General features: G+C 42.4%; 1 protein-coding gene across 3 annotated transcripts in view; it reads left to right on the top strand.

Annotated features, from left to right (window-relative positions):
• PRKG1 (protein kinase cGMP-dependent 1) overlaps positions 1 to 22,962 on the top strand; it is a 1,260,290-nt gene that overhangs the window by 430,601 nt on the left and 806,727 nt on the right. The gene's annotated exons all lie outside the window — the stretch shown is intronic.

Below are 22,962 nucleotides of genomic sequence, written 5' to 3' on the forward strand. Positions count from 1 at the left end.
TTAGTTTTTACTTAGCGTCTTTTTCTGTTCTGGGATCCCATTGGAGATCCCACTCGACATTGTGTCTTCGTGTCTCCTGAGTTCTCTCTTGGCTGGGACAGTTTCTCAGACTTCTTTTGGTTTTGATGATCTTGATAGTATTGAGGGGTCCTGGTCGGATATTTTCTGGAATGTTCCTCAGTGGGGGGTTGTCCGTTTTTTCCTCATTGTCAGACCAGGGTTCTCTTCTGTTTGGGGGAAGACCACAAAGCTAGGTATCCCCCTTCATCACTTCAAGGGTGCTGTCCACATGACTGATCATTGAAAACGACAGACTGGATTGCCTGCCTAAGCTTGTTCTTGGGTAATGTTTTTATAGTTTATATTTATTTCCTGTCTGATTCAGATTTGCTTAGTGGCCAATCAAGGCTCAGTCCTTCGATAGTTGTCTTCCATTGTGGAATTTGGAAGGCTTCCATCGTTACAAATTGCCAGACTTACGATAGATCTGGAACTTGAGATTACGAATTTACAAATGGGCAATGTCAAAGATGAAATAGGGGGCTTAATTTTCAATAAGGAAGCAGACAGATTGCAGGACAGGGAAAATCTGATTAAACATTATTTTTAATGTTTACTTGTTTTGAGAGAGAGCAAGGGTGCATGTGAGTGGCGGAGGGGCTGGGGTGGGGGGTGAAAGAGAGAGAGAGAGAGAGAGAGAGAGAGAATGCCAAGCAGGCCCTGTGCTGTTCAGTGCAGAGCCTAACGTGGGGCTCACATGGCTTGATCCCACGAACTGTGTTACCATGACATGAACCGAAATCGACAGTTGGATGCTCCACAGACTGAGCCACCCAGGTGCCCCCAGGGCAAATTTGATGAATGGAAAGAGCTAAAATCCACCTGGAACCAAGTAACTGTCATTCTCTACAAATGAGAAAATAGCAATTTCACATCTGAACTGGGAAAGCCATTAGATAGGAAATCAATGTTTGTAGTCACATGGGTGGTTTCAGGGACGATTTTGTTCTCCTTAAAAACCCCTCCTGACTTTTGCCTCCTGGTGTGGTAGAGCCCTGTGCTAGGAGGTGGAAAATGAGGAGCACAGTTGTGCAAAGGCACTGTGGCTTAAAAATAATCAGGCCTTAGTGATGATGGCATTAGGCCTTGGTCTCTTTATCACATTTGGATAATTAATCCTAATCTCCATACTTGGTAGTGTTCCAGGCAAAGGAGATAAGCCATATTACAGTACTTTGACCTTTGAAAGCCCACCTCCTTGCATGTTCCGCCCATGGTTACCATCCCAGACTAACAGCCCAAGTCTTCTTTCTTTCCTGCCTCTGGCCTCCCTACCTCTGTGCTGGTGGCTCCGATTTACCACAGTGCTCTTCTCCAAACTGGAAAGGTCCTGTCCCACCTTCAGACCTCAGCTGACTCTTCTATTTAAAAGGTAAAGCTGTGCCTTCCTGGCCTGTTACTAAGATCAAGATAACTATAGCTATCAGTGGGTCTCCAGACACTGTCGGGAGGCACAGAAGTAGCTGTACTCCTAGTTGAGACATGTAAATACTACTCAGTCGAGAGCACTTTGGAATTTTAGCCTTGGGGCGTCTACGGGGCTCATTCGGTTAAGCATCCCACTTCAGCTCAGGTCATGATCTCCTGGTTTGTGGTTTCGAGCCCTGCATCGGGCTCTGTGCTGATAGCTCAGAGCCTGGAGCCTGCTTCGGAATCTGTGTCTTTCTTTCTCTCTCTCCCTCCACTGCTCATGCTCGGTCCTCTGTCTCTCTCTCTCTCTCTCTCTCTCTCTCTCTCTCTCTCTGAAAACTGTATAGACCTTATTTTATTTTAATTTCAGTTGGTACAAAAATATGCACCTCCATTCCTCTAAGACTCATGGGGGCCAGATGTTCTGAGATTTCCAGGCCAGAATGTGAAGAATCCAGGAGCCTTTCCAGACCAATGGGCTCTAAAAACTGCTTGCCTCTTTGGGCAAGTGACATGTAAAGGGACGGAGGTCGAATAGTGGGAATTAGGTCTCTGAAATGAACAAAATCTCCGCTTTTGCAGCCATAGTCTTTCAGTAAAGCTTCTATTGAGCGTGGGGAATTCCTTAAGGCTGTTCCTTTAAAAATAAAATACTGAGAAGTAGCTTTAACTTCGACAAGACCTTTGATTTTCTTTCTCCGTAAACCTTTAAGAATCCTGTAATCACACAGGTGGACTTGAGCTTGAAACTAGCCGGGATCACTTTGTACATGAAGCCAAAGAGAGTGTGAGGGTGGGCGTAGTTGGCTTACTGAGCCAGGGCAAAAAGTAAGTTCTTTTATCACATACCAAGCGTGATACTCCATTTAATATCTCACACTGCATTGTAGCTCTAAATAGTACTAACATAGCTTTTTTTTTTTTTTTTTCCTTGAAGTAAAATGCTGTACCAAACCTGTTTCTCCAGGTAACTCTAGGTGACACTATGTTGGAGACTTGTTTTCATTTTAACAAGTTTATAAGGGAGAACAACAGTAATGAAATACTTAAGTCAGAATAAAGATACTAATGGAACATTAACAAATGAGGTCATCGGGAAATAGGAAGGCTGAAAAAATAGGTAACTTACAGAAGAAAGGCAATCGCAAAGATATTTTTATGGCTACGCTGTGTGTTCTGTTAGCATTGTTTAAGGTTTGGGGCTTTAGAGTGAAGTTAGCACACGATGTTCATTTCAGGCATACAACACGGCGATGCCACAACTCTGCTACACAGTCTATGGTCTCTGAAGTTGCAGTAAAAACTCTTTGAGTATCTTGTCTGGGATGGGAGACCACGAAGTGAACATCACGGTTCTTCTGTCTTGGGAAATCGTGAAGTTGGGGAAGGGGGGGCAATAGGAAGACTTGAAGAGCTTGCACGGGTGGAAACTGTTTCAGAACAGCTTCCATATTAGCATGCAGAATGCAACCCCTGTGGAGGGAAACGTATCCAAACTCAATGATTCCACACACCCAGGAACCAATTTGCCGATCAGAGTGGGAGTTTGCGATCATTGCAAATTAGGTCCTGATAGCTTTGACCTAAAACGGTGCTGTAAGTCAAATCCTCACGTTGGTGACTGATGCCTCCACCGTGGTAAAATGCTAGTGCGTTTCTCTGCTTTAAAAGAGCTTTCTGAAGGCGCTTCTGTGAAAGGCGGAGGGGTGCCTGAAGACGACCCAAGAGGACAACGGAGACTGGCCAGCAGGCAGAAATTCCTGGGATAGGATTTTCCTGGCTCTGTCCCAAATGAATGGAACTGCAAAGACGACGTGGTGACAGGCTATGAGATCAGGGAAAGAGCAGTTACAATAAATACGTGTGGACTTGAAATCTTAAAATCCCGTAAGATTTAAAAAAGAGCAATGAGGCCACTGCAAAAAAAATTTAAAAAATAAGAATAATCCATGCTTCCCAGAGTCACCTACTTCCTTGTAACTTGATGGTGAAGTCTCAGGGTCCTGTGCCTGCCTCCGCAGGTGTGGTTTCCTTCCGAGGTTCTGTGGTGACACCGGATGGTGGTCACAGAGGGCAGTTTGAGGACCAGCGGCAACTAAGCACCAACACGCTAGTCTCACTTTCTTAGTTAGATCACCTCTGTGTCCTATGTTGTCACTGTAGCACTTGCTGCCCTGATGTATTGCGAGTCTATGAATTGAGCGACTGAAGCCTAAAGTAAATGCTTAGCATACTTGGCAAATCAAAGACTTCTTCATTTGTCAATTTCTTTCATAAATTGACATACTTATTTTTAGCCACACTTGTTATATGATCGTAGTTTGGGAAGTCTATCCACATGATGTCCCTAGAACGACGCCCAGCGTGCTTCTGTTGGCATTCTACGTTGGCTGCTCTAGGGACAGGTAAGGGGTACACTTACTCTGCCTTGGAGAGGGCACCAGACGTGACTCTCCCCACCCCCCTTTCCGTGCCCTGGTCCTCAGCCTTCTGAGAGCAGCACTGAAGCAGCGAGACCCCTGAAGAAGTCTAGATAGGAGACCTGAGTTCTCCTCCTGATTCTTCTCTAGCGATTTTCCTTTTGCTACACTGCACAGCTTGCTGGGACCTATTTTTTCTCCTCTGTACCATCAGGGGCAGGCCATGATGACCCAGCTCAAGGATCTGAGGACTCGAAGCAATTTGCTCTCCCGAGTCCTGTTTCCCCATTCTCCTTCATCTAAATCCAAGATTTATAATTTCCTCCCCTATGCTCCCTACTTTTTAGCTTCAGGTATTCCGAATCCTGATTTGTGCCTCTAGGCTATTTCTTTCAGATTCGAGCATCTCTTTACTGAATTTCTAGAACATTAGTTTCCTGACTTGAATAATCCCCCCAGTTGAAGTTGTCCAGAGTTATTCTTAGTTAAAACTCGAGAGCTTTACTCTTCTCATTATTTTTTTTTTTTTTGCCAGAAAAGAGTCTGTGTATTAACTTACTCCCTAAAGCTCACTCGTTCAATATTTTGATTATTTGTGGACAGTGCGCTAATCAACCATTCAAAATTTGAGAATCCATTCTCAAGCTGTGTGCTAAGAGTTTCAGTTTTTCAAAACAGCCCTTGTTTAAGTGCAATGTTTGTCGATTCTGAAACACTATGTATTTTTAGCTAAATTACTAACAAAATTTGGTTCTAATGGTTTAAACCATTTAGTAATTGTTTGAAGGAAAATGACTTCCGCTTCAGATTAACCAAATTCCATCACATAGCTAATTTCTGAAAGTAATTCTGATAGTTTCAGGATCATAGTGTTTCCTGCCTCCAAACCACCCCTCTTTCTCATTTGTAACAGATGAAGATACGGCCACCACACAGGCAACCTCTCAGGACTTCTTTCCCTGCACAATTCAAATCGGATTCAGTTTGTCTGTGATGCTTAAAAGTTCTTCCTTACTCACATTGATCTTAGGGTATTTTTTATTTTTTATTTTTTTATTTTTTTATTATTTTTTTTTATTTTATTTTATTTTATTTTTTAATATATGAAATTTACTGTCAAATTGGTTTCCATACAACACCCAGTGCTCATCCCAAAAGGTGCCCTCCTCAATACCCATCACCCATCCTGCCCTCCCTCCCACCCCCCATCAACCCTCAGTTTGTTCTCAGTTTTTAACAGTCTCTAATGCTTTGGCTCTCTCCCACTCTAACCTCTTTTTTTTTTTTTTTTTTCCCTTCCCCTCCCCCATGGGTTTCTGTTATGTTTCTCAGGATCCACATAAGAGTGAAACCATATGGTATCTGTCTTTCTCTGTATGGCTTATTTCACTTAGCATCACACTCTCCAGTTCCATCCACGTTGCTACAAAAGGCCATATTTCATTCTTTCTCATTGCCACGTAGTATTCCATTGTGTATATAAACCACAATTTCTTTATCCATTCATCAGTTGATGGACATTTAGGCTCTTTCCATAATTTGGCTATTGTTGAGAGTGCCGCTATAAACATTGGGGTACAGGTGCCCCTATGCATCAGTACTCCTGTATCCCTTGGATAAATTCCTAGCAGTGCTATTGCTGGGTCATAGGGTAGGTCTATTTTTAATTTTCTGAGGAACCTCCACACTGCTTTCCAGAGCGGCTGCACCAATTTGCATTCCCACCAACAGTGCAAGAGGGTTCCTGTTTCTCCACATCCTCTCCAGCATCTATAGTCTCCTGATTTCTTCATTTTGGCCACTCTGACTGGCGTGAGGTGGTATCTGAGTGTGGTTTTGATTTGTATTTCCCTGATAAGGAGCGACGTTGAACATCTTTTCATGTGCCTGTTGGCCATCCGGATGTCTTCTTTAGAGAAGTGTCTATTCATGTTTTCTGCCCATTTCTTCACTGGGTTATTTGTTTTTCGGGTGTGGAGTTTGATGAGCTCTTTATAGATTTTGGATACTAGCCCTTTGTCCGATGTGTCATTTGCAAATATCTTTTCCCATTCCGTTGGTTGCCTTTTAGTTTTGTTGGTTGTTTCCTTTGCTGTGCAGAAGCTTTTTATCTTCATAAGGTCCCAGTAATTCACTTTTGCTTTTAATTCCCTTGCCTTTGGGGATGTGCCGAGTAAGAGATTGCTACGGCTGAGGTCAGAGAGGTCTTTTCCTGCTTTCTCCTCTAAGGTTTTGATGGTTTCCTGTCTCACATTCAGGTCCTTTATCCATTTTGAGTTTATTTTTGTGAATGGTGTGAGAAAGTGGTCTAGTTTCAACCTTCTGCATGTTGCTGTCCAGTTCTCCCAGCACCATTTGTTAAAGAGACTGTCTTTTTTCCATTGGATGTTCTTTCCTGCTTTGTCAAAGATGAGTTGGCCATACGTTTGTGGGTCTAGTTCTGGGGTTTCTATTCTATTCCATTGGTCTATGTGTCTGTTTTTATGCCAATACCATGCTGTCTTGATGATGACAGCTTTGTAGTAGAGGCTAAAGTCTGGGATTGTGATGCCTCCTGCTTTGGTCTTCTTCTTCAAAATTACTTTGGCTATTCGGGGCCTTTTGTGGTTCCATATGAATTTTAGGATTGCTTGTTCTAGTTTCGAGAAGAATGCTGGTGCAATTTTGATAGGGATTGCATTGAATGTGTAGATAGCTTTGGGTAGTATTGACATTTTGACAATATTTATTCTTCCAATCCATGAGCAGGGAATGTCTTTCCATTTCTTTATATCTTCTTCAATTACCTGCATAAGCTTTCTATAGTTTTCAGCATACAGATCTTTTACATCTTTGGTTAGATTTATTCCTAGGTATTTTATGCTTCTTGGTGCAATTGTGAATGGGATCAGTTTCTTCATTTGTCTTTCTGTTGCTTCATTGTTAGTGTATAAGAATGCAACTGATTTCTGCACATTGATTTTGTATCCTGCAACTTTGCTGAATTCATGTATCAGTTCTAGCAGACTTTTGGTGGAGTCTATCGGATTTTCCATGTATAATATCATGTCATCTGCAAAAAGCGAAAGCTTGACTTCATCTTTGCCAATTTTGATGCCTTTGATTTCCTTTTGTTGTCTGATTGCTGATGCTAGAACTTCCAGCACTATATTAAACAGCAGCGGTGACAGTGGGCATCCCTGTCGTGTTCCTGATCTCAGGGAAAAAGCTCTCAGTTTTTCCCCGTTGAGGATGATGTTAGCTGTGGGCTTTTCATAAATGGCCTTTATGATCTTTAAGTATGTTCCTTCTATCCCGACTTTCTCAAGGGTTTTTATTAAGAAAGGGTGCTGGATTTTGTCAAAGGCCTTTTCTGCATCGATTGACAGGATCATATGGTTCTTCTCTTTTTTTTTTGTTAATGTGATGTATCACGTTGATCGATTTGCGAATGTTGAACCAGCCCTGCATCCCAGGAATGAATCCCACTTGATCATGGTGAATAATTCTTTTGATATGCTGTTGAATTCGATTTGCTAGTATCTTATTAAGAATTTTTGCATCCATATTCATCAGGGATATTGGCCTGTAGTTCTCTTTTTTTACTGGGTCTCTGTCTGGTTTAGGAATCAAAGTAATACTGGCTTCATAGAATGAGTCTGGAAGTTTTCCTTCCCTTTCTATTTCTTGGAATAGCTTGAGAAGGATAGGTATTATCTCTGCTTTAAATGTCTGGTAGAACTCCCCTGGGAAGCCATCTGGTCCTGGACTCTTATTTGTTGGGAGATTTTTGATAACCGATTCAATTTCTTCGCTGGTTATGGGTCTGTTCAAGCTTTCTATTTCCTCCTGATTGAGTTTTGGAAGAGTGTGGGTGTTTAGAAATTTGTCCATTTCTTCCAGGTTGTCCAATTTGCTGGCATATAATTTTTCATAGTATTCCCTGATAATTGTTTGTATCTCTGAGGGATTGGTTGTAATCATTCCATTTTCATTCATGATTTTATCTATTTGGGTCATCTCCCTTTTCTTTTTGAGAAGCCTGGCTAGAGGTTTGTCAATTTTGTTTATTTTTTCAAAAAACCAACTCTTGGTTTCGTTGATCTGCTCTACAGTTTTTTTAGATTCTATATTGTTTATTTCTGCTCTGATCTTTATTATTTCTCTTCTTCTGCTGGGTTTAGGCTGCCTTTGCTGTTCTGCTTCTATTTCCTTTAGGTGTGCTGTTAGATTTTGTATTTGGGATTTTTCTTGTTTCTTGAGATAGGCCTGGATTGCAATGTATTTTCCTCTCAGGACTGCCTTCGCTGCATCCCAGAGCGTTTGGATTGTTGTATTTTCATTTTCGTTTGTTTCCATATATGTTTTAATTTCTTCTCTAATTGCCTGGTTGACCCACTCATTCGTTAGTAGGGTGTTCTTTAACCTCCATGCTTTTGGAGGTTTTCCAGACTTTTTCCTGTGGTTGATTTCAAGCTTCATAGCATTGTGGTCTGAAAGTATGCATGGTATAATTTCAATTCTTGTAAACTTATGAAGGGCTGTTTTGTGACCCAGTATATGATCTATCTTGGAGAATGTTCCATGTGCACTCGAGAAGAAAGTATATTCTGTTGCTTTGGGATGCAGAGTTCTAAATAGATCTGTCAAGTCCATCTGATCCAATGTATCATTCAGGGCCCTTGTTTCTTTATTGACTGTGTGTCTAGATGATCTATCCATTTCTGTAAGTGGGGTGTTAAAGTCCCCTGCAATGACCACATTCTTATCAATGAGGTTGCTTATGTTTATGAGTAATTGTTTTATATATCTGGGGGCTCGGGTATTTGGCGCATAGACATTTATAATAGTTAGCTCTTCCTGGTGGATAGACCCTGTGATTATTATATAATGCCCTTCTTCATCTCTTGTTACAGCCTTTAATTTAAAGTCTAGTTTGTCTGATATAAGTATGGCTACTCCAGCTTTCTTTTGGCTTCCAGGAGCATGATAAATAGTTCTCCATCCCCTCACTCTCAATCTAAAGGTGTCCTCAGATCTAAAATGAGTCTCTTGTAGACAGCAAATAGATGGGTCTTGTTTTTTTATCCATTCTGATACCCTATGTCTTTTAGTTGGCGCATTTAATCCATTTACATTCAGTGTTATAGAAAGATATGGGTTTAGAGTCATTGTGATGTCTGTATGTTTTATGCTTGTAGTGATGTCTCTGGTACTTTGTCTCACAGGATCCCCCTTAGGATCTCTTGTAGGGCTGGTTTCGTGGTGACAAATTCCTTCAGTTTTTGTTTGTTTGGGAAGACCTTTATCTCTCCTTCTATTCTAAATGACAGACTTGCTGGATAAAGGATTCTCGGCTGCATATTTTTTCTGTTTAGCACACTGTAGATATCGTGCCAAGCCTTTCTGGCCTGCCAAGTTTCAAAGGAGAGATCAGTCACGAGTCTTATAGGTCTCCCTTTATATGTGAGGGCACGTTTATCCCTTGCTGCTTTCAGAATTTTCTCTTTATCCTTGTATTTTGCCAGTTTCACTATGATATGTCGTGCAGAAGATCGATTCAAGTTACGTCTGAAGGGAGTTCTCTGTGCCTCTTGGATTTCAATGCCTTTTTCCTTCCCCAGTTCAGGGAAGTTCTCAGCTATAATTTGTTCAAGTACCCCTTCAGCACCCTTCCCTCTCTCTTCCTCCTCTGGGATACCAATTATGCGTATATTATTTTTTTTTAGTGTATCACTTAGTTCTCTAATTTTCCCCTCATACTCCTGGATTTTTTTATCCCTCTTTCTTTCAGCTTCCTCTTTCTCCATAACTTTATCTTCTAGTTCACCTATTCTCTCCTCTGCCTCTTCAAGCCGAGCCATCGTGGATTCCATTTTGTTTTGCAATTCGTTTAAAGCGTTTTTCAACTCCTCGTGACTGTTCCTTAGTCCCTCGATCTTTGTGGCAAGAGATTCTCTGCTGTCCTGTATACTGTTTTCAAGCCCAGCGATTAATTTTATGACTATTATTCTAAATTCACTTTCTGTTATATTATTTAAATCCTTTTTGATCAGTTCATTAGCTGTTGTTATTTCCTGGAGATTCTTCTGAGGGGAATTCTTCCGTTTGGTCATTTTGGAGAGTCCCTGGCGTGGTGAGGACCTGCAGTGCACTTCCCCTGTGCTGTGGTGTATAACTGGAGTTAGTGGGCGGGGCCGCAGTCCGACCCGATGTCTGCCCCCAGCCCACTGCTGGGGCCACGGTCAGACTAGTGTGTGCCTTCTCTTCCCCTCTCCTAGGGGCGGGATTCCCTGTGGGGTGGCGTGTCCCGTCTGGGCTACTTGCACACTGCCAGGCTTGTGTTGCTGGGGATCTGGCGTATTAGCTGGGGTGGGTAGGCAAGGTGCGCGGGGGCTGGAGGGGCAGGCTTAGCTCGCTTCTCCTTAGGTGATCCACTTCAGGAGGGGCCCCGTGGCAGCGGGAGGGAGTCAGATCCGCTGCCGGAGGTTTGGCTCCGCAGAAGCACAGAGTTGGGTGTCTGCGCGGAGCGAGCAAGTTCCCTGGCAGGAACCGGTTCCCTTTGGGATTTTGGCTGGGGGATGGGCGGGGGAGATGGCGCTGGCGCCTTTGTTCCCCGCCAAGCTGAGCTCTGCCGTCCGGGGGCTCAGCAGCTCTCCCTCCCTCTGTCCTCCAGCCTTCCTGCTTTCCGAGCAGAGCTGTTCACTTCTGACCTCCCAGACGCTAAGTCGCGCTTGCTGTCGGAACACAGTCCGTCCGGCCCCTCCGCTTTTGCCAGCCAGACTCGGGGGCTCCGCTTGGCCGGCGAGCCGCCCCTCCGCCCCGGCTCCCTCCCGCCAGTCCGTGGAGCGCGCACCGCCTCGCCGCCCTTCCTACCCTCTTCCGTGGGCCTCTCGTCTGCGCTTGACTCCGGAGACTCCGTTCTGCTAATCCTCTGGCGGTTTTCTGGGTTCTTTAGGCAGGTGTAGGTGGAATCTAAGTGATCGGCAGGACGCGCTGTGAGCCCCGCGTCCTCCTACGCCGCCATCTTCCGGCACTCCAATCTTAGGGTATTTTTTAAAATGGATTTACTTAATACAGTTCTTGTACCTGTAGATGCCCCAGACTTGTGGTTTGAAATAAGTGAGGTCTATCCATGAATTGTATAAGAACTATTTTCTTTTAATTGGGGGAATAACAAAATACCTCCCTTGGCTTATTAATACACGTCCATACAATTCAAAACATTTATATTAGCAGAAAAAGCGGCATTGGTCCCTAAACATCAAAAAAGTTGTTCTACTCCTATTGTAGCCTGCCAAACCACTTAGTGATTTAAAACCATTGATCTCTCCTGGGTCTGTGTGTTGGCTGGTTTCAGTAGATGTTTCTTGGGTGGGATCCCTTATGTGACTGTAGTCAGGTGGCTGCTGGGGATAGAGTTATCTGGATGTTCAAGATGACTCTGTCCTATGGTCGGCAGTTGGTGCCGACCATTGGCCAGATGTCCAATGGGGTGTCTAAACGTCAGCCCTCTCTGTAGCTTTGGTATCTCCCAGCATGGCGATTGGGCTCCAAGGGGAGCATTGCCAGAGACAGGAAGCAGAATCTAGAAGCTGCTAGCCCAGTATCGTCTCCACCATTTTGTATTGGCCAAAGCAGTTACAGGACCTGGCCAGATTTAAAGAGGTTGAAAGATAGAAACCACCTCTTGAGGGGGGAGTGGTAAAGGCAAGTTGTAGGAGAGAGATAGGAGGTACTGTTAGGGGATCTTGGGGAAAATACAGTCCATCCTAATGGTTTTTAAGAAATATCCTCCCCCCCAAAAAAAGAATAAAGAAATGTCTTACCATATTCCTTAATGCTGGGGTCAACAGCGTATAGTCAGAAGACCACATCCTGTTCTCGTTTGTAAATCAAGATATATTAGAATATAGCCATGTTCCTACATTTATGTGCTGTCTATGGCGGCTTTTATGCTACACACAGTTGAATATCTAAATATTTACAGTCTGGTCCTTACGGAAAAAGTCGCCAACTCCTGCCTTAATGTCTTCATTTTTTTTTTTAAATGTTTATTTTGGAGGGAGGGAGGGAGAGTGGGGGAGGGGCATAAAGACAGGGAGACAGAAAATCTGAAGAAGTTTCCAGGCTCCGAGCTATCAGAACTCAGGAACTGCGAAATCATGATATGAGCCAAAGTCAGACGTTTACCCGACTGAGCCACCCAGGCACCCCAGTGTCGTCATTTTTTGAAGACCATTATCTATTGAAGACCGTTGTTAATTAAGCTTTCTACTGTCTGTAAATTTTTCTGTTGCCTTTTTCTCTAAGTGGACTCTACCAGCTGTAATAGTGCCCATGACCCTGTCATGGCCTCTGATACAGAAAGTTTCCGTGAAACGTGTTTTCCTTTTCAGAATAGAAGCCCTCCCTTCTGCTTCCAGCCCCACCACCCGAGTGTGAGCTCTTGTCTGCTTATGGGGTTACTTTGTTTGATAAGATAGTATATGGGCAAACCTGGCCCCCAAGCCCAGCCTGTCAGCAAATGGAAACCACCTGGGGAGTATGAAGCACTACCGAGGTCCACACCCCACCCAGAGATCCTGGTTTACTTGACCTTGGTTATACGCATCAGTACTGAAAAACGGATACGCAACGTGCCTGGAGAAGAACACGGAAAAATTCTTGCACGTTATCTAATTAAATCCCGCAATAAAGCAGTCCATCCTCTGTGAGTAAAAATACATCCACCTCTTGCAAAGAACGGACTCCAATGTGATCTGAAAATAGACTTTGCTCATTAACTGCTAGCAAGACTATTTTTTAAAAGAGAAGACCAAGTGCCTTTGGTGGGGGGCGGGTCGTGGTACTTTTTTATGTAAAGAACCGTGAACAGAGAAGGCGAAATGGGATATGCGATGGAATAAATGGTGGTGGAAATAGGGTGGGATTTTAGTCCTCGTGCCAGTTGCTTATTGTGGCAACTAGAAATACCTAGTAGGAGAAATTATGTTGAAATGAGTGATGTGGGAAATGGTGGGAGTCTTAGCCCGGAGTTTTCTGGAAAGGAGAGATGAGGACAAAGAATTAAATCCTGCCTTTGGTAGGCTGCTATGGATGGTTTGTTGGAGGCAGGGGAGTGGGCGGGAAAATGAGAGCCACAATCAAAGGTCAGACTTGGAGGGAAAAAAATCCTATTTTGTTACCGCCCTGACCCGGTCCGTCTCATAGGAGAAATCCCACGTGATAGAAGCATACAACTTGCAAGCTGTTATTAACTAATCGGAAATGAGGTGGTTCAATCCTAGCTCAACTTGGTCAGAGTATGTAGAGAACCAGCCTTTACCTGGATAATGGGGGAAAAGAAAGCAAGCTCATTTCTGAACAGCAGCATCTTGAATCCTTTCTGTAACTGTAGTATCAGGAATACTAATTCGATAACATAGATATAATTGCAGATTGTAATAGTATTTGCATTTGTAATTAGACCGAAAGCTTCAGCTGCTGGTATGAATGGAGTACATTTTCTGCCACAGTCACGCTGTTACCATGAATTATTTATAAGTGCCACCAATATTTTTTGTTGTTTTACAAAACCATATGTGATTTGTCTTTCTTCCCCCCTCCAAAGACTTTTAAAACTAGAAGAGATAGTAGGTAAATCAACTAAAATGTAGAAAGGTGTGGTGGTATTTTATTTTTTAAGTATGTGTTTTGAGAGAGAGCAGGGGACGGGGAGAGAGAGAGGGTCCCAAGCAGGCTCTGTGCTTAGCACTGAGCCAGACTCAGGGCTTGATTTCACGAATGTGAGATCATGACCTGAGCCAATATCCGACCTGAGTCACGTGCTTAACCTACTAAGCCCCCCAGGTGCCCCGTAGAGAAGTGGGATATTTTAAAGAATTAACTGTGTGTGTGGCAGGGTGGATCTTGGGAATGGCTTTTAAAAACTAACATTGCTGAGAGCGTAAGTGAAAAGTTGGTCTTTGTTGCTGAAAGAAGAAGTGATTCTTCTGAGGGATGACTGTTCCAAGATAAACTGAGGCATATGAAAAATTTGAAGAGTTGAGTTCAGCAGAAGTCAATTGAAATTGGGCAGCCTCCCATTGAGCAGACAGAAAGGAGCTCCAAGGAGCTGTGCAAAGTGAAAGGCTTTTATAGGCAAGAGGGAGCAGGAACAAGGAAGTTAAACCAGGTAAAAAAGTGGGTTGGTTATTGTGAGTTACTTTAAGGGAGGCCAGGGGTCTGTCAAACTCCTTGCCTAGCAAATGCTGATCTGGCTCTTCCTGATTGATTGACTTAAGATTACATTGCTGGGAGAACCCAAATTGTAGTTCAGAGAATTCTTGGTTTGCTGACCTGGGGCTTAGCATAAGTGACTACATTTGGGGCCTGTTACCTGGTTTTTTTAATGGAGGAAGAAAGATGTTCTGGTGCTCTCAGTAGAACTTTCTGAAGGATGGCAGGAATATTCTACACTCTTCAATATGCAGCCACATGTAGCATTTGATCTGTGTCGAGGACAACTGAAGAACTAAATTTTAAAGTTGAATTATTTTTGATAAAGTTACGTTTAAATAGTCCCATGTGGTAAATGGCTGCCATACTGGAGTGCACAACACACAAAAAACAAAATGTTCTTGGAGAGGAGGATAAAGAGTCTAAAAGCAATAGTTGTTCATCATTGTAGTGACAATCCATAAAACGGTGCATTTCTATTACAGCTTTGTCATGACCACAGATGAAATCGGATGCATTTTTCTTCCTAGAGATTGATTTTAATAGTGTTTGTAGAAATTATGGTAGTAAAAATTAGCCTTTGATAATTATAAATCTAGCCTGTCCAATGGATAACTGTGATTAGGGAAAAGCATTTTTCCATACTCTAGTTTATAAAACTCGATCTGCTATGTGTCACCTTTAGGTTGAATATCACAAAAAGACAGTAAAGCAGATTTAATCACCAGGGATATCTCATCAAGTAGTTAATTTGTAGAAAAATTTCATTTTTTTCAATTTTAGTGAACAGATGGCCTATTCATTAAAATTCAAAAGTAGATAATTACTTGATTCCAGTCTTTTTAGCAAAAGGACATTTTATAACATTATGTTTGGGGAAGACTCATAGGTCTTAAAATGTCTTGTGTGGCTGGACATGTAAATTCTCCCCCATCCACAACTGCCTGCCACACTAACTGAATAAGTCAGTTAAAAATAGACTAGCAGCTCTTCTTTGGCATGAAAACACTCCCTTAAAAAGCTTGTCTCTCTGAACAGAGATTCGCATTAACCCCTGAACCCTGCCCAAACATCCAATCGCCAAATGTTTATCATTTTGATCTAGAGGGTATGCCTAATTCCTACCCTTAAGAAGTAAAGTTCAAAGGTAAATATGTTCATTGACTTAAACTTCCTGGATTCTCTTAACAACTGATGGGTAATTTTTTTCTTCCCTCATTTAAGTAGTTCAATAAAGTGGATATTTAGTAATTCATATCAGAATATTCATGTGGTTAATAATTCTCTGTAGGGTAAATCTATAGAAGATGCTACTTTCTTGTACAATGATGCTTATTCTGGTTTCTCTTAAAACCCACAAAGAGTTTTTTTGTTTTGTTTTTTCCTTCCAGAAGGATTCTTCCTACCCTTAGCTACATAAAATGAGAGAAAAGTGACCGATTTGCGTGATTTCACTCATTGCTAGGAAGCTCGGAGTATTTGATCCTTCAACAGTCTGACTTCCTCACCTAGAAATTCTTGGTTGCTTTCTTCTTTATCTCTTAGATCTTGGCTCTCCCAATATATCAGTTTTTATTCTATTCCACCTCAAATTTATTTTGGAATAAATTCCTGGCTTCTTTTTTTTCAACTAAGTGTATGAGTTTCCACAGAATATGTTAAACTTGCTACAAACTGTTTTAAGATTTAAGAAGTTAAAGCTGACATCCTTCCCATGAACCAGGTTATATAAAGGAACTTTGCCACTTTGCATTTTAAATCAAAAGAAAGGGACTACCCTTGTCCATTAGACTTGATCTTCATTGCCTCTTCCATGCTCTGCCCTTACCCCCCCCCCCCGCCTTTTTTTCTTTTAATTTTGCTCTAGCGTACTTCCTCCATCCTTACAGCTTGGGAAAGGATGGCCCCCTGACATAGGCATCTTTTGAGGTCCGTCTTGATAAGGTCCTGATAAAATCCAGGAGAGTAAGGAATGGATGTCGGTGGGTGTACATTCCCATGATCCCTGCTGTCTGTAGTATCCAAGGCGAGAGGCAGACTCCTCCCTAGACAATGGTCACACAAGGACCTACTCCCAATAAAGGGAAATGGCTCATGTAGAGAGCAGTAGAGTACCTGTCGGCAAGCTCTTTCCCAGGACCCCTGGAGCCAGAGGCTTCAGAGTCCATCATTTTTCAGACTCGAGAAAAGTAATAGGGTACATATATTACATGTTATATAACCTGCCCTGCGCCCCCCCCCCCCCCCCGGTCTGGGATAACCCCTACAAGCAAACACATTAGCGTTTCCATTGCAGGGTGTGTAAGTGGTCACGTGGGTCAGATACAGATGATATGGGGCCCCCTGTTAGTTCAGGTCAGGTTGAAGGCAAATGAGAAAACTGCCTGGGAATTGAAAAAGCAGATGGGGGGTTGAGGACCTGATAGTAACTGCCAGCACGGCTGGGGCCACCCCACCACTGCCACTGTCCCAGTGTCTGTGAGTATTCAAATGAGCAACACAACTGTGCCATCTGGCATTTGTGCGTAAGGAGTTCCATGAAGAACGGTCAGCAAGAGTTCGATGCCTGCAGGTTCAGCTCAGACCGGTATTCAGAAGGTTTATTTAGGAAAGTTCTAATAGCCAACACAGAACTCCAGGTAGTCAAAATCCCTGACCTGTTAACTCTGATACCACAACTTCCTACCTTTTCCCTTTGCTACCTTGCGTCCTATTTCCTGAACCTTCTCTCTTCCGTCATTCTGCAATACGCCCGTCACCATCCTCATTATTCTGAGGCTTTGCCCCAGCTCCTCGTCTTTCCCTGCACCTACTATAATGTCCTATCCATATTCTGTCTGCCCCAAACCTAGAGATAAGTGGGGCTTGGGTTTTTGTCTGCGTGTCTTTGGCAAGAAGCCGTAACAAACTCAATTCATGGGGACAGTTACTTTGGAAGACTTGTTTGCAACACGCCTTTGAGGGCTTGCAAAAAGCTGGAATACAACCATTTAGAATACTTGGGAGCCTTTCATTATCTTCTGGAATGGGACCATAATGTTGGAGGTCACAAATGGCTGCTCATTAATGAGGATATTCAACCTAGGATCTAATGCCTTTGAGAGTATCCTATATTCATACTGGGTGCAGAGAAGAACCAGACCAGGTTTTTTGACCATTATAAACATGGAATCCTTCATCAAGTTGACATTCATATTTTTCTGTTAGGTAGAGATTTTTGTGCATATCTGTCTCAATGTATCTGTCTCACTGCAGGTATGAATCACCTCTGGAGGTTTTTCTTCTGTTCCTGTTTTTAATTCCTGTTGATACGGTCATGATACTCACATAAAGGGGGGGAGAGCATTACCTTCTGAAATTCAGCCAGGTTCATTTTTAGGATTGGCTATGTTTCTTTCTATAGACTTGGAGAAGCTGGTGCTTATTCATTTATCAAACCATTGATAATGCCTGCTTTTAATTTTTTTTTTCCCCAGAGCAAATGAACAACAACAACAAAACAACAGAAGTCTGTCCTCTGCCTTTATTTTCTTAGTGTATTAAAAGCACAGGTCTGGGGCGCCTGGGTGGCTCAGTCGGTTAAGCGTCAGACTTCGGCTCAGGTCATGATCCCACGGTTCGTGAGTTCAAGCCCCACGTCAGGCTCTGTGCTGACCGCTCAGAGCCTGGAGCCTGTTTCAGATTCTGTGTCTCCCTCTCTCTCTGACCCTCCCCCGTTCATGCTCTGTCTCTCTCTGTCTCAAAAATACATAAACGTTAAAAAAAATTTAAAAAAAAAAGTCACGAAGGTCCAACTTGAGTCCTGCAGACTTTAAAAAACAAACACACACAGGTCTTTGGTTGATGCATACCAATGACAGTTTTTAAGAAAATAGAAATCTTTATTAATGGATTTTTTAAAACGTTTATTTTGAGAGTGTGGGAGAGAGAGCGAGAGAGAGAATATATCCCAAGCAGGCTCCACACTGTCAATGCAGAGCCTGATGCGGGGCTTGAACCCATGAACTGTGAGTGAGATCATGACAAGACCCGAAATCAAGGATCAGACGCTTAACCGACTGAGCCACCCAGGTGCCCCTATTGGGTTTTTTGAAGCTACCTTCTGTAATAATGAATAGCTATATGATTCGTTGTTTATTTAGGACAATATTTTCCGGGGCCTGTTTAATCTTGAAACTCCCCAAAAACCTGTTCCTTGTAGCAACCGGATTTCAGTTGTGGTCCAACTGGCTTACTGCCCAAAATGGGGTTAACTCATCCCCATGCCCCTAGTGTTTTCTCATTGCTGCAGAGTTGTGTTAGCACAGGAAAGGCTTCAGATTTTGCTGTGCTTTGTAATGAATAAAATATGTGGGAAATGTGAAAGACTTATGTAAGCTCTTTTGTCTTCGTCTCACTGAAGAGCTTTAATTTTATTCTTTATAATCCTGGAGATGTCAACTGGCCCCATGCCATCTTTCATGACTTTATACTTTCCCAATAGAGACCGAGGACTTCAAAGTCTGTTAGGAGAACATAAAAACTAAAGGCCCAGGGCTAGTGAACTTTAATATTATTTTTCCCAATGAAGCAGCAGTGATCTACAGTGCAGTGTGTTTTCTTAGTGTTCAAGCATAATTTAAAACCACACTGCACCAAACGTCTTCTCTATTAAATCTACATTCTGAATCCTAATGTCCGATACCAGAGTTTTCTCAGAATATTTTGCTTGTGTTTTTATATCCCATTTCTTTAATGTAAAACCATCTCTTGGGCAGAAGCATAGCATTAGTTTAACATCTACTTTATAATCTTCACAATGTGAAATATGGTGTTTTTCCCTTTCGACCTGTTGGTAGTCATTACTCTGTCTGGAGCCAGAGTGCAAATTCTTACTGGCTTCTCCAGGGTATGGGTGTGGTAGGAGGCAAGTTTATAAAAGAAAAACAAACTGGTCGCTCAAGTGAAAACCCCTGGTCTGTTCTCATGTGAGTCAGTGGATGAACTAAAATCAGGAAAAACTGAAAAATAAATACGGTCCTCTGTATCATTTAAAGCTGCTTGAATTCGAAATATAAATGATTTATGACATTTTAAGATGGGGACAAATTATTCATGGACAGTGCTAAGTCATTAGGAATATTTTTCTATGGGAATTAATTTCTTCAATTTATTCCCTGCTGTTCAAGACTAGGTAGAACTTCACAGCCTTTTAAATATTTTAAGCCTGTTAGGTTTCTTTATCAAATTCCTGCTTAACACAGTAGAAGGGTGATTCACATAGATGTGTTAACAGTTTTTATTTTTAATACCTAAGATAAAATTTATATTTTATAGTTTCCATTTAAGCAGTGTATCTAGCCTTTTCTTTTTTTTTCTTTGTTGTTACTGAAATTGTGCTGATTAAGCCAACACTTCCCCTGTCCCTCCTATGACAAAAGATACATTGATAAAATACATCTCTAAGGTGAGAGGTAGACTAGATGTCCAGTAAGCCAATTACTGTCAGTAGGCAAACCATGAGATAAGATTCATGAGTTTAGATTTGTAACAAGTATTCGAACAATGCTGGTCTTAAGTTGCTTTGCTTTGAATCAGCTTTGTTTCCTCTAGATAAATTCTGGGTTGTCAATGATAGTTTGAATACCATGGTAAGGTTCTCTGAGGAATCTAGGGGATTATTCAGTTAGCCCGGGATTCTTACTCTGATTTGTAATGCCAGGGACCTCTGTGGAAGTCTGAGGTCTGGGAACCTCATTTCAGAATATTTTGAAGTGCATAGAATGGACTGGATTGCCAAGGAAGCCAATTGCATCAAAAATCAATAAATTGTAAAGGTTGTGATTCACGAATACATTTGTATTTTTAAGACATTAAATAAGATCGAACACTGTGTCTCATAACTACCATGAGTTTGAAAGAGGGGAGTACAAACAATATTTAAAGATTTAAAGGTATCTGCAACTGTCAATATCTTAATAAAATGTGGTTTCTTTTTTTAAATATATTTTTCAGGTTTGTTTATTTTGAGAGAGAGAGAGAGAGAGAGAGAGAGCAGGGGAGGGGCAGAGAGGTAAGGAGAGAGCAGATCCCAAGCAGACTCCACCATGTCAGCACAGAGCCCAAAGCAGGGCTTGAACTCGTAAACTGTGAGATCATGGCCTGAGCTGAAACCAAGAGTCGGATGCTTAACTGATCCACCCAGGTGCCCCTCAAAATGTGGTTTCTATTGGTGACAATGCCTTAAGTACTGTTAAGCAGGTATGGTTTGTTACTGTGGAAAAGCCCCACTTCAATTAGAACTTAGTAAAACTGAAAATAGAAAGATTTTATCCAGGTTCTCAGAACCCTGAATTCTATTCGGTTAAGAACCTTTGAACTAGACCACGAAATTTGAATGCAAGAATGACAGGTGAAGTTTCAGGCTCCGGTTAACTTAGAGAAGATCCCAGTTTGTGCAAAGACTGGACACACGAGGCTAGGAACTGGAGTTTGATCCCAGAGAAACTAGTAAGAATTTCTTAGCAGGGGGCTATGGATCAGAATAATACCCAAGGAAGATGATTGATCTTCTCTGCTGTATGGTTTTGTGGAAGAGAATCCAGGGAAGGAGCCATGTCCATTGTGAACAGGGCCTACGGCAGAGTTTCAGTTAAGGGACAAAATCGGTGCGTTGTGTGTGCTATTAGAAGTTATTTGTAGTCATCGATAGTGTGACGTACGGATGACTTGGCTGTCCTTAGTCACAGAGTTAAGTTGAGAAGGGATGAAGGGTGATTTTGGAAGGAAAATGAGGTCACACGTGAGGCCTCCCCTAAAGAGAGCAGGAGAGTAGTTATTCAAGAAAAAGTGGGGGGCCAAAGCATCTCTGATTGCTAAACATTCTTGTAAAGAGTAATAAAATACTATGACATTGGTAGCCAGTCTTCTAATTGAGCACTTACTCTGTGCCTATGCTAAATCCCCGTGTTTTTAGGAGCTTTACTGGGATATAATTCACATCCCATACAATTTGCCCTTTTAAGGTGTTCGATTTGGTGCATTCTGGAATATTCAAAGTTGTGCATCCAAAGCCACGGTTACCCCCAGATGAAACCCCGCACCCCGGAACTATCACGCTCCAACCCCTCCATCCCTCCTGAGGGCCCTGGGCAATTATTAATATACTTTCTCTCAAGATAGGACTGTTCTGACTGTTGCACATACGTGGAATCCTACAGCCCGTGGTCCTCGTGACTGACTTGTTTGACTTCGTAGGTGTTCATCCCTGCTTCTGGCGGGACCCCGTTCCTTATGTGGTGGAGGAACACGTCACCTTGTTGATCCATTTACCACTTACGTCCTCTGTACGCATTAGTTCTTTCTGCCATTGCCCCTGATGGCACAGGAGAGGAGTGTTGGCTCTTTGCTTCTACGGTCTGCTTCTCTGGAAATACCATCTTGAACCCCCTTCCTTTGTTCTGTGGCACAAGAGGGCGAACACTGCCTCTTTGGTGTGGGCAGTGGCTTTCAAACCCAAGATCTCCCTCCTCCCCTGCCCCAGGCCATTTGTACAACAGCTTCCCAAGGGAATAAATCAAAACTTTTTTTTTTCATCTTTTGATAGATGCTTAGAGTTATTTTGCAGGGTGGATGGTTGTTCCTTTGGGTTTTTTTTTTTTTTTCTCTCTGCTTTTTAAAAAGGGGAAGGTAGGTAAGTGCTCACCGTATACTCTGGAGAATCCTGGCCTTATATAAAATGGAAAAAAAAAACTACATATATTACATCCAGTGTAGGTAGTTTAGATTGTCAAATAAAAACTTTTCCTTGTGAGATGTGTACTACTGGGTAAAACAAAGTACAGAAATACTTCCAATAAGTGGAGGGGGAGTGAGAGGTTGACACTTTTTTTTTTTTTTTTGAGAGAAAGAGAAAGATGGGGGGGGGGAGGAGCAGAAAGGGGGGAGAGAGAGAGAGAGAGAGAGAGAGAGAGAGAGAGACAGACAGACACAGAGAGACAGATCCAAGCAGGCTCCATGCTGTCAGCACAGAACCTGACGTGAGCTTCATTGCGCAAACTGTGAGGCCTTGACCTCAGTCAAAGTCAAGAGTCGAATGCCCAGTGACTGAGCCACCCAGGCGTCCCAGAGACGGACACTTTTGTTTTTTGTTTTTCTTTTTCTTGTGGACTATAGAGACAATAGAATAAACATGAAATCCTAAGGCTAACCCACCAGCAAGATCACAGCTGTGGACCTTTTCACTCTTAGTTCAATCTGTTGACCAGTGAGAACCTACTAACCTCCCACTATTTACAACCAGGCATTAAATGACTGTCCCTCTGTCAGCTGAGGGTTTGCTGATGGGTGTGGAAAGCTTCATCTCACACCAGGCTTTCACTGAAATCTCCTGTGAATCCTACGATCCTAAATGTGATGAACCCACCTTGGGGTTCACTCTCCTTAAAACTATCTTTTTTTTTTTTCTTGTCTAAAGGAAATTGTAAGAAGGACTCCATCTATATCTTCATCTTGACATAAGTATTATCTAGTGATCCTAACCCTATAAACTATGATACGGTTATCCCAAATCTACAGTGAAGTAAATCGAGACCGAATTAGAGAATTCATTCAAGATCCCAAAGCCAGTCAGAGCTACAGCCAGGACCCAGTGTTTTCAAGGGTATCTGGAAAAGAGCTGCCATTCCAACATCAGTAAGATAGTCTTACAAGTCTTGCTTCAAAATGTTCCGTACTTCTATTTGACATGACATCTGCTGGGGAGAATTACCCAGTAAATAGACTTGTGGCTTTATCCAATCCCGGAGCAACGTGGTTTGCTTCAGTATTGCAACCTGGTGTTAACCTTACTTGAGTTTGGAATTTACATCTGGTGGAGGTTAAATGATGAACA

This window comes from Panthera onca, chromosome D2 (assembly GCF_046562875.1).
Source record: "Panthera onca isolate mPanOnc1 chromosome D2, mPanOnc1 haplotype 2, whole genome shotgun sequence".
Classification (NCBI taxonomy): domain Eukaryota; kingdom Metazoa; phylum Chordata; class Mammalia; order Carnivora; family Felidae; genus Panthera; species Panthera onca.